We start from the raw sequence: 15,784 nt of genomic DNA, 5'->3' as shown, positions 1-15,784 counted from the left end.
GTAGTAGCTCTTGAGTCTGGTTGAAGTAACTCCTGAGTCTGGTTGTACCAGCTCTTGAGTCTGGTTGTAGTAGCTCTCGAGTCTGGTTATAGCAGCTCTTGAGTCTGGTTGTAGCAGCTCCTCAATCTGGCTGTAGCAGCTCTTGAGTCTGGTTGTAGTAGCTCCTGAGTCTGGTTGTAGTAACTCCTGAGTCTGGTTGTAGCAGCTCTTGAGTCTGGTTGTAGTAACTCCTGAGTCTGGTTGTAGTAGCTCTTGAGTCTGGTTGTAGTAGCTCTTGAGTCTGGTTGTAGCAGCTCTTGAGTCTGGTTGTAGCAGCTCTTGAGTCTGGTTGTAGTAACTCCTGAGTCTGGTTGTAGTAGCTCTTGAGGATGGTTGTAGTAGCTCTTGAGTCTGGTTGTAGCAACTCTTGAGTCTGGTTGTAGTAACTCCTGAGTCTGGTTGCAGTAACTCCTGAGTCTGGTTGTAGTAGCTCTTGAGCCTGGTTGCAGTAACTCCTGAGTCTGGTTGTAGTAGCTCTTGAGTCTGGTTGAAGCAGCTCCTCAATCTGGCTGTAGCAGCTCTTGAGTCTGGTTGTAGTAGCTCCTGAGTCTGGTTGTAGTAACTCCTGAGTCTGGTTGTAGTAGCTCTTGAATCTGGTTGTGGTAGCTCTCGAGTCTAGTTGTAGCAGCTCCTCAATCTGGCTGTAGCAGCTCTTGAGTCTGGTTGTAGTAGCTCCTGAGTCTGGTTGTAGTAACTCCTGAGTCTGGTTGTAGTAGCTCTTGAGTCTGGTTGTAGTAGCTCTCGAGTACGGTTGTAGCAGCTCCTAAACGTGGCTGTGGCAGCTCTTTTATGACTTACATCATCAAATTGATAATTTTACAAATACTTTGCAAACTTCACTCTATGAAGCTGCTCCGCTGAAAAAGAAAGTAATCACTCAGGGTAGATTAGCGCCTTGTTTCAATTCTGTTACGCACATTAAAACAGACGTCTAGAGAGCTAGCAAGAAAATGGTGTTCCACTAATGTTGAGGAATCTGTTCAGTGCCCTGAGACAACTTCTGTTGTGACTTGGCGCTATATAAATAAACTGAATTGAACTGAATCTTACATATCCTGGAGAGATAGCCTGCTAATGTACAAAAAAGCACTGCGTAAAGATAGAACTTTATATTATTCATCTTTAATTGATGAGGAATATAAAAAACAGGTTCCTTTTCATTAACATAGCTAGTGTAATGAAAAATCCTCTCTCTGTTAATTTATGTATCCCTACAACTATGAGCAGTAATGACTTCATGAGATTCTTTATTAATAAAATTGTTTCAATTAGGAACTCAGTGTTCCTTGCCTGGACGTGAGTTACCGGGGCCCCACCATGGAGCAGGGCCTGGTAAAAGGGCTCATCGGCAAGCGCCTGGTGGTCGGGTCTCTAACCATGGAGCCCAGATGGGCTCAGCCCGAATTAGTAACATGGGTTTGCCTTCCTGTGGCCCCACCACCTGCAGGAGGGGCCATATATGTCAGATGCATGACTCCATGGGCAGTGGCCGAAGGCAGGGACATTGGCGCTCTGACCGTGGCTTACCAAAGCTGGCTCTTGGGACATGGAACATGACCTCTCTGATGGGGAAAGGAGCATGAGCTTGTGCGTGAGGTTGAGAGGTACAGACTAGATATAGTTGGGCTCAATTCGACGCACAACAAGGCCTCTGGAGCCGATCTCCTTGAGAGGGGATGGACCTTATTCCACTCTGGAGTTACCCATGGTGAGAGGCACTGAGCTGGTGTGGGTCTACTCTTAGCCCCCCGAATTTAGTGCCTGTGTGTTGGGAGTTTTACTTGGTAGATGGTGGCTTTCCTTCGCCTTTAGGTGTTGGGTATGGGCTTTGACTATTGTTTGAGCCTACGGGCCAAACTGCAGTTCAGAGTAGCTGGCCTTCTTGGAGTCCTTGGTGGGGGTGTTGAAAGGTGCACCAGCTGGAGACTCCTTTATTCTGCTGGGGGACTTCAATGCCCACATGGGTAATGACAGTGTGACCTAGACAGACGTGATTAGGAGGAATGGCTTCTCTGAACCCGAGCCGTGTTCTATTGTTGGAATTCTGTGCTTGTCATAGTCTGTCTATCACAAACACCATGTTAGAATATAAGGGTGTCCATAAGTGCAACTGGTACCAGGACACCCTAGGTCGTAGATCGATGATTGACTTTGTAGTCGTGTCATCTGATATGCGGCCATTTATTTTGGACAATTGGGTGAAGAGAGGAGCTAAGCTGTCAACTGATCACAACCTGGTAGTGAGTTGGATCAGATGGCAGGGGAAGATGTTGGACAGACCTGGTAGACCCAAATGTGTAGTGAGGGATTGCTGGGAACGCCTGACAGAAGAACCCGTCAGAAAGATCTTCAACTCACACCTCTGGGAGAGCCTTAACCACATCCCAGCTGAGGTGGGGAACATTGAGTCCAAGTGGGCCATGTTCCATGACTCAGTTGTTGAAGTGGCTGCCTTGAACTGTGGTTGCAAGGTTGTCGGTGAGTCTCACGGTGGCCATCCTCAAACTCAGTGGTGGACACCCCAGGTTAGCGAGGCTGTCAAGCTGAAGAAAGAGTTCTATCAGTCCTTGTTGGATGGTGGGATTCCGGAGGCAGCTGAGGAGTAACGGAGGGCCAAGTGGTCCACAGCCTTGGCTGTTGCTGAGTCAAAAGCTCAGATGTGGGAGGAGTTTAGTGAAACCATGGATAATGACTCTCGGTCGGCTCCGAGAAGATTCTGGCAAACCATCAGGTGGCTGATGAGGGGAAAGCAGCGCTTTACCGACACTGTGTTCAGTGAAAGAGAGGTGCTGCTGACTTCAACCAGTGATGTCGTTGGGAGGTGGAAGGAATACTTGTTCCATTAGCTTTGTAGAGATCTAGTAGAGTGCTGTATGAATGGGTAAATGAGGACACAGATTGTAGTGTAAAGTTCTTTGAGTATCTTGAAATAATATAGAAAGGCGTTATATAAGTACAGTCCATTTACTTCTCGGACATTCTCAATCCCACTGGCATGTCTTCCAGCTTCTTCCATCTTTGGGGTTGGTCTGTCCATAACTGTGGCTGAGGTTGTCAAGCTAGCTAAAAAGCTCCACGGCAGCAGGGCTCTGGGAGTGGATGAGATTCACCCTGATTTCCTTAAGGCTTTGGATGTTGTGGGGCTGTCTTGGTTGACACAGCTTTGCAATATTGCGTGGGAAGTACCACTGGATTAGCAGACTGGGGAGGTGGTTCCCCTCTTCAAAAAGGGGGACATGAGGGTGTGCTCCAATTACAGGGGCATCACTCTCCTTAGCCTCCCTGGTAAGGTCTATTCAGGGGTACTGGAGAAGTGAGTCCGATCGTTGGTCGAACCTCAGATCCAACAGGAACAATGCGGGTTCCGTCCTGGCCATGGAACACTGGAACAGTTCTTTACCCTCACTAGGGTCCTCGAGGGGTCATGGGAGTTTGCCCATCCAGTCTACATGTTTTTTGTGGACTTAGAGAAGGCATTCGACCGTGTTCCTCGGAGTATACTGTGGGGGGTGCTCTGACATGACAAATGCATTAATCAGTTTTTCTGCATCATTTTTACATAGGATGTTTCTAATTTTAGCGATATTACATAGGTGGAAGAAGGCGGTTCTCGTAACGTTTTTAATGTGGGAGATAAAAAACATGTCCTGATCAAACATATCTCCAAGAATTTGAACAATAGAGCAGGAGGCCAGATTAATGCCATCCAAGCAAGGCAAAAGATGAAAAAATAATTCCTAAGATGTTCAGGTCCAAAAACCAAAACCTCAGTCTTGTCTATGTTCAAAAGCAGAAAATTTAGGGTCATCCAGGTTTTTATGTCTTTAAGACATGATTGTAGTCTAAGTAGATGATTGGATTCATTGGGTTTCATGGAAAAATATAGAGCTGCTGCCTCTCAGCGAGAAGGTCCCTGGTTCAAACCCCGGTCCAGGGGCCTTTCTGGGTGGAGTTTGCATGTTCTCTCCGTGCATGCATGGGTTTTCTCCGGGTACTCCGGTTTCCTCCCACAGACCAAAAACATGCATGTTAGGCTGATTGGTAACTCTAAATTGTCCCTGGGTGTGAGTGAGAGAGTGAATGGTTGTTTGTCTCGTTTGTCTCTATGTGGCCCTGTGATGGACTTGCGACCCGTCCAGGGTGTACCCCGCCCCTCGCACAGTGATTGCTGGACATGGGCACCAGCGACCCCCGTGACCCAAAATGGAATAAGCGGGTAAAGATAATGGATGGATGGATGGATGGAAAAATATAACGGTATCATCAGGACAACAATGAAAAATTATCCATGCTGTTTAATAACATTACCTAATGGAAGCTCAAGAGTATTGGTTCAAGCACTGAAGCTTGAGGAACTCCATGACTAACTTTGGTGTATGAAAAAGATTCATAATTTATATGTACAAACTGAGACCTATCAGATAAATATGATTTAGGATTCAAGGTTCTTTATTTGTTATATGCATCACGTGTGGTATATGTGGTGGAACGAATTGTGTACACAGGGTCAAAATTACATCCAACAATAAAATATAAAAGAAAAACAGTAATAAGATCTAAGATATGAACTAAGAAAAACATCAGCTAAATAATACACTAAGCACTAGTAGCATAAAAACTAGGGATGGGGACGATCCGATTCAGTATCGGTATCGGCCTCCGATACCAGCATAATTTACTTATCGGATTTTTCCGATCCATGATGCATGTTGGCTTCAAACAATGGAATGGATTTCCTGAATGGAGGCATGTCTCATGAACCCAGAATAATAAGACCCGACTCACATTCAGGAAATCCATTTCATAGTTTGCACCCAACTACAACATGAAGACTGAGTTAGTAGCACTGTGGCTAACAGCTAACCAACTTTTCATGTAAACATGTCCGCTGTGTAGAAGTATTTTACGTTAAAAACACCACAAAGCAAAACAGCCATGTGCAATGTCTGCAGAGCCATAGCACCACATTAAACCGTGGTAAAGTTAGTTTTACGTTGGAAATTCAAGCTCTGTGGCTTCAGCGTGGCACAACTCTTTGCTCAACCCAAAACAGCCAACTCGACCCCGGCCAGCCGCGTCCAATCTGCCCTGCTCAGTTTGCCCGTCTCTGAGGAGCGGCAGACTGAGCGTGGCTGACTGAAATCAGGCTGCTTGCTTCGGAATGAACAAGAAGAAGACATCGCTGAAGCCCCAGAGCTCAAATGTTTACTGAGAAGTTGCTAAACTTATTCGTAATTGATGACCGACCACTATCAGTTGTAGAAAACGAAGGATTTCACAGCTTGATACTTGCAGCCAATATAAAGTTTACCCTCCAGGAGACATTTATCAGTACAACAGTAGACAATCATAAAAGTCAAGTCAAGTCAACTTTATTTATAGAGCACATTTAAAACAGAACCTGTTATCAAAGTGCTTAACAACAACAACAACAACAACAACAACAACAACAACAACAACAACAACAACAACAAACAACAAACAACAACAATAAATGAGAGTAAAATTAAAGAGAAAAAAATATATATACAATACACTAATAATAATTACTGAAGAATTAATAAAAATCATTTAAAACATAGGGACACAGATAAAAAAAAAAAACACTAGATCAATTTACACTGTGTGAAATGCCTGCGAAAACAGATGTGTTTAAAGCAGAGATTTGAAGTGAGGAAGGGAGTTGGCCTGCCTGATGTTGGGGGGCAGGTTGTTCCAGAGTTTGGGGCCCATGACTGAAAAAGCCCGATCTCCTCTGAGCTTCTTGTTTTTGGAACAGCCAAAAGCAGCTGATCGGATGATCTCAGGGCTCGAGAGGGAACGTAAGGTTCCAGAAGCTCAGAGAGGTAAAGGGGTGCGAGGCCATTTAGGCACTTGAAGGTCAACAGAAAAATTTTAAAGACTATCCTCGTACAAACAGGGAGCCAGTTAAGGGAGGACAGAACTGGAGTAATATGTTCAGACCTACGAGTTCCGGTTAAAAGCCGAGCAGCAGCATTCTGGACGAGCTGAAGATGTGAGATGGAGGCCTGGCTGATCCCAGCATAGAGTGCATTGCAATAGTCCAATCGGGTCGTGACAAAGGCGTGGACAAGTTTCTCAAGGTCGGGTCTGGACAACACTGGCTTGAGCTTAGCTACCTGTCTGAGTTGGAAGAAGCTTTTCTGCAGAACAGAGTTGATTTGTTTGTCAAACTTGAAGTCAGAGTCTAATGCCCCTTTTCCACCGTCACGGCGCGGGTCGGATATTTCCGGGTTGAAGCGCGTTTGAGGTCTTTCCACTGTTCCAGAAACCGGCTCGCCTCGCTAAATTCTGGCCCGGCTTCTCAAGGGTTCCGAGCGAGCCGCGCCGTGACGTCAGAAACACTGTCGGTCACTGATTGGTCGGGGGGAGGAGTCTGTGGAGTCTTTCCAAACAACCCATCCACCATTTTTTTCTCTACCGCTTGCCATTAGCGATAACATGAGGAGCGTATATTTTAGTATTTTGAAGCTATACAACAACAATAATATCAAAGCCGTGGTCAAATGCAGAAGTGCAGGTGTTGTTGTGCTTGGTGGCCGACGAAAAAAGTCAAAGCGAGCTAGATGGAGGATTGGAGGGTGGTTTGGACACGACTACTGCTCTACTTGAACCATTTATAGAAGATGGTGAGTGTTTTCTAACTTTAAACATATTTTAAATTACTCATCCCATCGGTTCTGAACATATTTTTAACTAACAAAAGAGGCTGACGCCATAATAGTACAACGTCGGTGCTACGATGCTAAGCTAATTTGCATAAATGCTAACTGTCCTCCGGTCCCGTTTCTCACTGTATTTTATCCAGAACGTATTTCAGCGCGTGATGGTTCATCTCTAAACTCCACATTAAACCCTCCAACCCTCCCGGCTCCTGCTCCTGCTCCATCAGAGGAGTCTACACCTGACAGAGCTCCATCACAGCCCAGCTGCACCTCATGGAGCAGCACAACGCTGCAGCTTCTGTGCTCGGTAAGAACAGATGCAACATGTTCCACATCACTTTATTTGTGCCGATAAGGACTTGATTTATTTTATTTTTAAAGTAAAAAACTAAAATGTTGTATAAATACTGAATTGGGATGAAATTATGTACACAGGGTCCCAGTTACAGACAACAAAACGTAAAATAAAAACAGTAATAAGATCTAAGATATGAACTAAGAAAAATATCAACTAAAAAACATCTACTAATAAAACACTAAGCACTAATAGCAGTAAACAATCAAAACAATACGTCAAACAGCAACATGAACTTGAGTTTGTGCAGCCTCATGAATATATAACACTGTGAAGAATCACATCATGTAGCTGCTGATCAGTTTCATGTTGCTGCTGATCAGTTTCATGTTGCTGCTGATCTGTTTCATGTTGCTGCTGATCTGTTTCATGTTGCTGCTGATCTGTTTCATGTTGCTGTGTTCATTCGTGCTCATCTGTTCACACAGACTCATGTCCGTGCTGCTGTTCTGCGTATTGTGTTTAATGTTTTTATGCTATTAGAGCTTATCATATTTTTAGTTGATGTTTTTCTTAGTTCATATCTTAGATCTTATTACTGTTTTTCTTTTATATTTTATTGGTGGATGTAACTGGGACCCTGTGAACATAATTTTGATCCACCACATGTACCACATGTGGTGCGAATGACAAAGAATATCTGCATCTGTATAATACTTTCTGATTCATATATCCATTATTATCATTTTCATTATTTTTAAATCAATTTATTTTTCATTTTCTTATTTGATCAGTTTCTTATTATTAATATATCTATTATAGCTGTTAGCAGCACCTTTCTTTGTTTGATGCGTTTATTCAAAAACAGTATGTAGCTTGAATTAACCACCTGTTTCTTCTTTCTAGTGAAGAGAAAGAGAAAAGAGTCCAGTAAAGAAAAGTCTTCTTTCATCACTGAATGAACATGAAGAACTGAAGCGGACACAGCAGGAACAACACTTGTGTCTTCTTCTGGATGAAGCCCGTGAGACGAGGGACACACAGATACACAATCATTAGTTGGAGGCAGTAGTTTTTATTTTTCTACATTTTTCACTTCTTACTTTTACTATTAAACAATTTTTTTCTTAAGTGGTGTCCTTGAATATTAAATTTCCTAAACAAATTTTACAATGTTAAGTTCATATAGTGTTTGTTTAAATTCATACTGGAAGTTGAGAAGAATTTCCAGTTGCATTTGATCTTTAATGGATCCTAAGAAAAGATTACCAGAATCTGCTCAACTGTTATTATGTTATAATTTTTTGGTTCTAGGATGAAGTGACACAAAAACAGTCAAAAATTCAGAAAGGACAGTTATCATTTATCAGTCATCAGTTATCAGTTATCAGTTATCATTTATCGTCCGTACAACTGTGGCCTGAGAGATTCAGCTGAAAGTCCTGGTGCACCTTTTATTTGAACCTGCAGAGATTTGAACAGCTGATCTGAAGCAAACAGGCAGGAGTTCACCTGAACTGACCACTCCTGCTGTGTTTGATGGTCTCCTCCTTCGCCACCCGTCCATCCATCCATCCATCCATCATCCATCCATCCATCCATCCATCCATCCATCCATCCATCCATCCATCCTCTTCTGCTTCAGGGTTGTGGGAGCAGCATCTTCACCAGGGAGGCACAGACATCAACAGCCTCCTCTTCAACTCTTCTAGGACCCCATGGTGTTTTCAGACCAACTGACTATTTATTAATTAATATCCTGATGCTGCTCAATAATCCAGGTAGAAAAATCTAAAAAGTTAAGTCTGGTCCTCTGGACATTCACAAAACAAACAATACAGTTTATAATAAATAAACTAAATGTTTTTTGTTAGTTTTGTTTTTTGAATGTCCAGAGGACCAGACTTAACTTTTTTAGATTAATAAGTAATAAATTTATGTTTTAATTTAATGAAAGACAAATCTTTAAAATTCAAGGACAAAATTTAATCTAATTGTTTTCAAGTCTGTATCTTATTGTAAAAGCAGTTTCAAAGATTACAGCACAGTGTGATGTTTTGTAATTTTAACATGAACCTTGTGCATATCTGTAAATAATAAAAGTAAGATATTTTTAATACATCTTTATTGTAAAAATCTATACTAAAATGTAAAACACATGGGTTTAAAGCAGCAGGAAGGCAGTAAGGTAGGATTATGAATCAGGTTTATAAGTTACAGCTCATGAGGTACTCCATTAGAGCATGACATCACTTCCACAACATCGTGTGACAAAACCTTCAGGGTGTTCTTCTTCTAATACGTTTAGTGGTGGCTAGTAAGTAGCTTAAGGGAGCACTACTGCCACCAGGTGGTAAGGCGAGTTGGATTCTAGTCCCCGCCTACAGAGCTGGTCCAGAAATGTACATGGAAACACAACAGACCCGAACCGATCTGAACCAACCCGAACTGATCTGATCCGCTCTGTGACAGTGGAAAAGGGGCATAAAACAATCCTGAGATTTTTACCAGACTGCTTAAGATATGGCTGAAGAGAGTCCAGGTTGACAGGATCAGTGGCGGCAGTTGAGCTAGGGCTAAAGACAATGACTTCAGTCTTCTCATTGTTAAAACTTAAGAAATTTGAAGCCATCCAGGCCTTAATGTCGTCCAGACATTTTAACAGTGGATGAATGGAGCAAACACTTGCTGGTTTCACAGGCAAGTAGATCTGGCAGTCATCAGCATAGCAATGGAATGAAAGACCATGTTTCCTCAGGATGGACACCAGTGGAAGCAAATAAAGTGAGAACAGAAGAGATCCAAGAATCGAACCCTGTGGGACCCTGCAAGAAAGAGGTAATGAGGCGGATACATTATTCCCAACCTTGACACAGAAACTCCTGCCACTCAGGTATGAGCAGAACCATTCTAATGCAGCACCTGTGATCCCAACCCACTGTTCTAGCCGTGATATAAGGATACTGTGGTCAACAGTATCAAAAGCAGCAGTAAGGTCCTGGAGCACAAGTACCACAAATTGACTAGAATCGTTTGATATCATAATATTGTTACAAACCCTTTCTAATGCTGTTTCAGTGTTGTGGAGTTGCTTAAAACCAGATTGGAAAATCTCGAAGATTCTGTTCTCATTCAAAAACTTGTTTAATTGAATGAAAACTATTTTCTCTAGGATTTTGGACAGGAAGGGAAGTTTTGAGATTGGTCTGAAGTTTGAGCAAGTCGAAGGGTCAAGTCCAGGTTTCTTAATTAATGGATGAACTACTGCACGTTTGAAAACATCGGGAACCACACTTGTTATAATACTACTATTTACAATAGTAAGAACAGAGGGTCCAATCATGGGTAGAACTTGTTTGAAAAATGACGCAGGAATAGCGGGGGAACCGGAGGGTTTCATCTGACCAACAACTTGGTTTAGAAATGGGAGTGAAATGGGTTCAAACTGTTTGAAAACAGCTGAGCCAGGGACAAAGACAGAGGGGTCAGTTGTGGACTGGGGGATGGATGACCTAATCAACTCTACCTTATCAGCAAAGTATCTGGTAAAGTCGTTGCAGATTTCAACGGAGGCCTCCATGCTGGCAGACCGAGGCACGTTTAAAATGGAATTTATGGTATTAAAAATAACACGGGGATTATGACTGTTTGAAGCGATGATTTGGGAGAAGTATTTGTTCTTTTCAGATTTAACGATGCTCTGATAATCTTTCAAACAAGTTTTTAACCTAATAAAAGAAACCAGTAATTTGTCCTTTTTCCACTTGCATTCAGCTCTCCTGCATAGACGTTTGGCTGCTCGAGTGGTCGCGTTCAACCATGGGTGTGGTGCCCGCTTTGGTCGCCTGATTTTTAGCGGGGCCACGAGGTCTAAAATCTTCGAGCAGGTCGCATCATGCCTACTGAGTAGCTCCTGCGCACTAATCCAGGCAGAGGTTTCAGGGACTGAAGCAGCATCGGTAATGAATGCAGAGGAAAAAAGAGCAGTGGTTGAAGAGTTAAATATCCGACAACTCTTGGCTGGAGCGGGGGATTTAGACTCATGAATAACAGGTTTGGAATGAAATGGGTTTGTGATCTGAAACAATAGCATCCCCAATTTCCAGATTAACCACAGATAAACCGTGAGACAGAACTAAATCAAGTGTATGGCCCTGTTGATGAGTTGGACCAACAACATTTTGCACAAGGTTGAAAGATTGTATCAGATTTAGAAACTCTTGCACCAAAGGCTTGTCAGGACAGCAAACATGTACTTTAAAGTCTCCCAGAAGCAAGACCCTGTCGTAGTTGAGCAGTATTCCAGTCAGAAAGTCAGAAAATTCACTTATGACGTTTTTGTTGTATGAGGATGGTCTGTAAATCAGGCTGTACAGTGTTGGGTTGGAGAGGCCCAGCTCAAAATACAGCAGCTCAAAACTCTGAAAAGCTACAGCCTGTAGCTGCGTGCAGTTCCAGAGCATTTTAAAAACTGTTAATAATCCACCACCCATACCAGAAGTCCATGGAGCAATAAAAAAGGAACAATCCACCGGCAAAAGTTCAGAAAAAACACAACTCACCAGGGACGAGCCAGATCTCTTTAACAAACATGAAGTCCAGTCCATTGGAGCAGAAATAATCGTTTCAGATGAAAGTTTTATTTGCCAGTGACCTCACATTCAGCAGAGCAATCTTTGTAGGCCCAGTAGCTGAAGGAAAAGCTGAGCATGGAGCACAGATCAGCTGTTTCAAATTTTTGGAGTTTGAAGCGCGCCTCCTAGGACCAGAGATGCCGCAGCTGTGCACTCGCCCACGGCACGGAACAGGCTCGACTACAGGGATCAGGCAGGACCCAGCAGGATCAGTGAAGCACCCAGACAGGTGAATATCCAGCAGATGGTCGGCAGATGATGCAGCAGACAGTCCGGAGTTGGTTAAGTTCCACTGGAGACGACCAAAACTGCCGCGGCTGGGTGTACCAGGCCCGGCCACCTGTAGCAGGCTGGAGTTGAGCGGATCAGCGAAGCATCCGGATGGACAGTTTAACGTCTGATGGTCAGCAGCAGATGTTAAAGCAGCAGAGAGCTTGATGCTGGCTTTAATCCTCACGAGATGGCCAGCACGTCTTCCACGGCGCCTGGAGCAATGTTTTCGGGCGGGCAGAAACGCTGCGCGCTTCAGGTAAACCGGGACATCAACAAACAGAGGGGGTGGGGGTCCAGAGCCCCGATCAAAGTGGTTGAACAAGGCGTGGTTTGCAGCAGATAACTGTATATTTAAAAGTTGTTGGCGATCATAAACAAGCAGTGAGTTGATGTCACAGAAGAAAAATGACAAAAACAGAAATAAAACAATCAAAACAGACAGAGGTGAACGGCAAGCCACCAGCACCGGCGCCATCTTCCCAGAAGTTAAAAAATTCTTCCCGGAATAAAAAAAAAACATGACTTGAAAATTATATATATTAAAAAACAAACAAAAAATAAAAACAGCTACATTATAAAGCGATGTAAAATACTAAAAACAGGAACGTGTCTGTGTTGGTTTATGCCATGAAATTAGCAGGTGTTTAAAGCCATTTAACATTTTATTTTATTTTTATTCATTTATTCATTCATTTAAAAGAAACAAAATTTAAAAATATCGTCAAAAAGAAAACATTGAATGAAAAGAGTGCAGAAAGAAGAAAAAAAATCTTATATCTGCCCCTTATTTAAAAAAAATATAAAACGACTTTAAACAATCACTTAAATTAATCACTTTAATATCCACTTTAAAACTAGGAATAAAAAGAAACATGTTTTGTGTAAGCAGAATTTAATTCTAACTTTAAAACTTGTCCAACATTAATAAAACTTACCTCAAGTTGCCTTTTTGGACATGCATGCTTATATTTATTCAAACTGTATTTGAGAGGAGATTATTACAGCCTCATTGAAAATCAATGATGATCATGATATCGGAACTGGATCAGTATCGGCCGATATTTAGACTTAGGTATCGAGATCGAATCGGAAGTTAAAAGAAAGTGGATCGGTGCATCTCTAATAAAAGCATTACGTCAAACAGCAGCATGAACATGAGTCTGAGTGAGCAGATGAGCATGCATAAACACAATAGCATGAAACAGATCAGCAGCAACATGAAAAAGATCAGCAGCAACATGTGATTTTTCACAGTGATTATCCAGAATTAGAGATTCATGAGTCTAACAGCCTCAGGGTAGAAGCTGTTCCTCAGTCTAGTGGTTCTACACTTAATGCTCCTCAACCTCCTTCCTGAGGGGAGTGGGGCAAAAAGTGTGTGTGCTGGGTGAGTGTGGTCCTTCATGATGCAGGTGGCCCTCTTCCTGCATCTAGAGGTGTAAATGTCTGTGATGGTGGAGACTGACTCCAACATCTTCTGTGCAGCCTTCACCACTCTCTGCAAAGCTTTTCTTTCTGCAGCTGTGCAGCCTCCATGCCACACGTTGATGCTGGAGCACAGGATGCTCTCCACTGCACACCTGTAGAAGGAGGTGAGGACTGAGCTTCACAGACCAGCTCGTCTCAGCCGTCTGAGGAAGTAGAGTCTCTGATGAGCTTTCTTCTTCAGGCTGGTGGTGTTGTTGCTCCAGCTGAGGTTGTTGTCCATGTGTACACCCAAGTACTTGTAGCTGGAGACCACTTCCACCGCAGATCCTCTTATGTTCAGGGGGGTGTAGGTGTGTTTGTTCCTTCTGAAGTCCACAATCATCTCCTTTGTCTTCACATTGATTTGAAGGTTATTTAAACCATTTTACAGCTGTTCCTGTAATCCCAATATCATATTCAAGCCTCCGCAGTAAAATATTATGATCAAATGCAGCACTGAGGTCTAACAGGATCAGTGCAGACACCTGTCCACTGTCAGAGGCCATGAGAATATAGCCCTATTCCACCCAATCCAAATGGGGGATTAAATAAAATAAAACTAAAAACAGTGGGGCAGTAGAGTTGTCATTTCAAACACGGCTGTGCACAGCACGAGTCAAAATAATGTGCTGGATGGGCAGGCGGGTTGGCGTTGGGCTTTTGATTGCGTCAGGAGACGCGCACGGCTGACGATTCAATTTGGATCACCGCAGCTGCACTGACCAGCCGGTTTAAAGACGGACAAAAAAGTCCAGATGGACGACTGCCAGCGACCCACCTGCGGCTTAACAGGACCCAGCCGCTGTGTCAGCAGACGTGCATGGCTGATGACCATTAATAACTATAATATAGGGCTTTAACAGACTACTCAAGTAATCTACACGATTCCTAGGACACCTATCGAGGTTTTTAATTTCATGTTGATTATTCGTGGTGACGTCATTACGCCACCGTTAGGTCATCACGTCACGTGATCCGCACCGGGTGCGGGTAACAAAATGGATTCCTCCCAGCAGACAGATGGAGCAGAGCAGGACCAGTCTTGACAAACAGGTAGAAATACATCAATAGTCTGGAAATATTTCACTAAAGATTAATCTTCTGGTTCAACTACCGTAAGGAAACAGAAAATGTAACAACTTCCTGACTGTTTGGAGATCGTTGTGAAAAGGTGTTACACCATATTCTGTGACCACCGTATATTGTGATCGTAGGGGGCAGTGTTGCACTGTTGCAGGTCACAGAATATGGTGTAACACCGGGTCCAATCGACCGAACCAGAACCAGCTTCCTCTGACCCTGTTTCACAAACTAAAAGCAAAAAATATTAATCTCTAAACCTATAAAAAACCTATAAACATATTAATCCCTAAACCTAATGCGCACCACAGCTGGCGGTGGTGTGGGGTGGTCAACCCCCCCCCCCACACACACACACACACACTGTTTTTAGTTTTGTTTTTGACGTGCTGCACATTTCTTCCCGTTTGCAGTTTAATAATAATAACTAATAGTTTAGTTTTTCCTGTGACTTATTTGCAGTATGATAAATGGTAGGAGCATAATATACATCCAATGTATTGTTGTTATGTTTTTAAGTAAATATTAAATGACGTTTTTTGGCAAAAAATTTTTGTGTGAATATGATACAGTATCTTGAGCTCCTATGATGTCATCGACTAGTCAATGTCGACTCGACTTTTATCATAAAGTCGATTTAAAAAATATGTAGTCATTCAACCCCTACTACAATCATCGATCTACGACCAAGAGCGTCCTGGTGCCAAGTGCACCTATGAACACTCTTTATGTCCGAACATGGTGTTCGTGATGGATAAACTTTGACTATCACAGAAGTCCAACAACAGAACACCGCTTGGGTTCAGATCAGAGAGGCCGTTGCTCCCAGTAACACCCCCTCCAGGTCACACTGTCATTACCCACGTGGGCACTGAAGTCCCCCAAAAGAATAAAGGTGTCCCCACAGTTGGTGCACCTTCCAGCACCCCTACTAAGGATTCCAAGAAGGCTGGATTCTCTGAACTGCAGTTCGGCACATAAGCACAAGCAACCGGTCAGAGCCTGTCCCCCCCCCCCACCCCAAGGCGCAGGGAAACTACCCTCTCATTTATCGTGGAAATTTCTGAATCCTGACTAATCAAATCTAACTTAGATAATGAGGTGGCAGTTGATGGATTTAACTTCTATGATTCAGACCGTCTGATGAAGGGGGGTGGGTCGCAATTTACATCAGAGCAAGCCTGGATTCTAAACTGGTGTCAGCCAAGCAATTCCAAACCAATTTGAAGCCCTAGCAGTAAACATCACTTTAAATGGAGGCCAAATCTTATCTGTTGTGTGCTGTTATCACCCCCCCCCCCCCCCCCCCC

Source organism: Nematolebias whitei, chromosome 10, assembly GCF_014905685.2.
Source record: "Nematolebias whitei isolate Nwh7 chromosome 10, NemWhi1, whole genome shotgun sequence".
In the NCBI taxonomy this organism is placed as follows: Eukaryota; Metazoa; Chordata; class Actinopteri; order Cyprinodontiformes; family Rivulidae; genus Nematolebias; species Nematolebias whitei.
Note: the sequence above shows the minus strand (reverse complement) of the source record.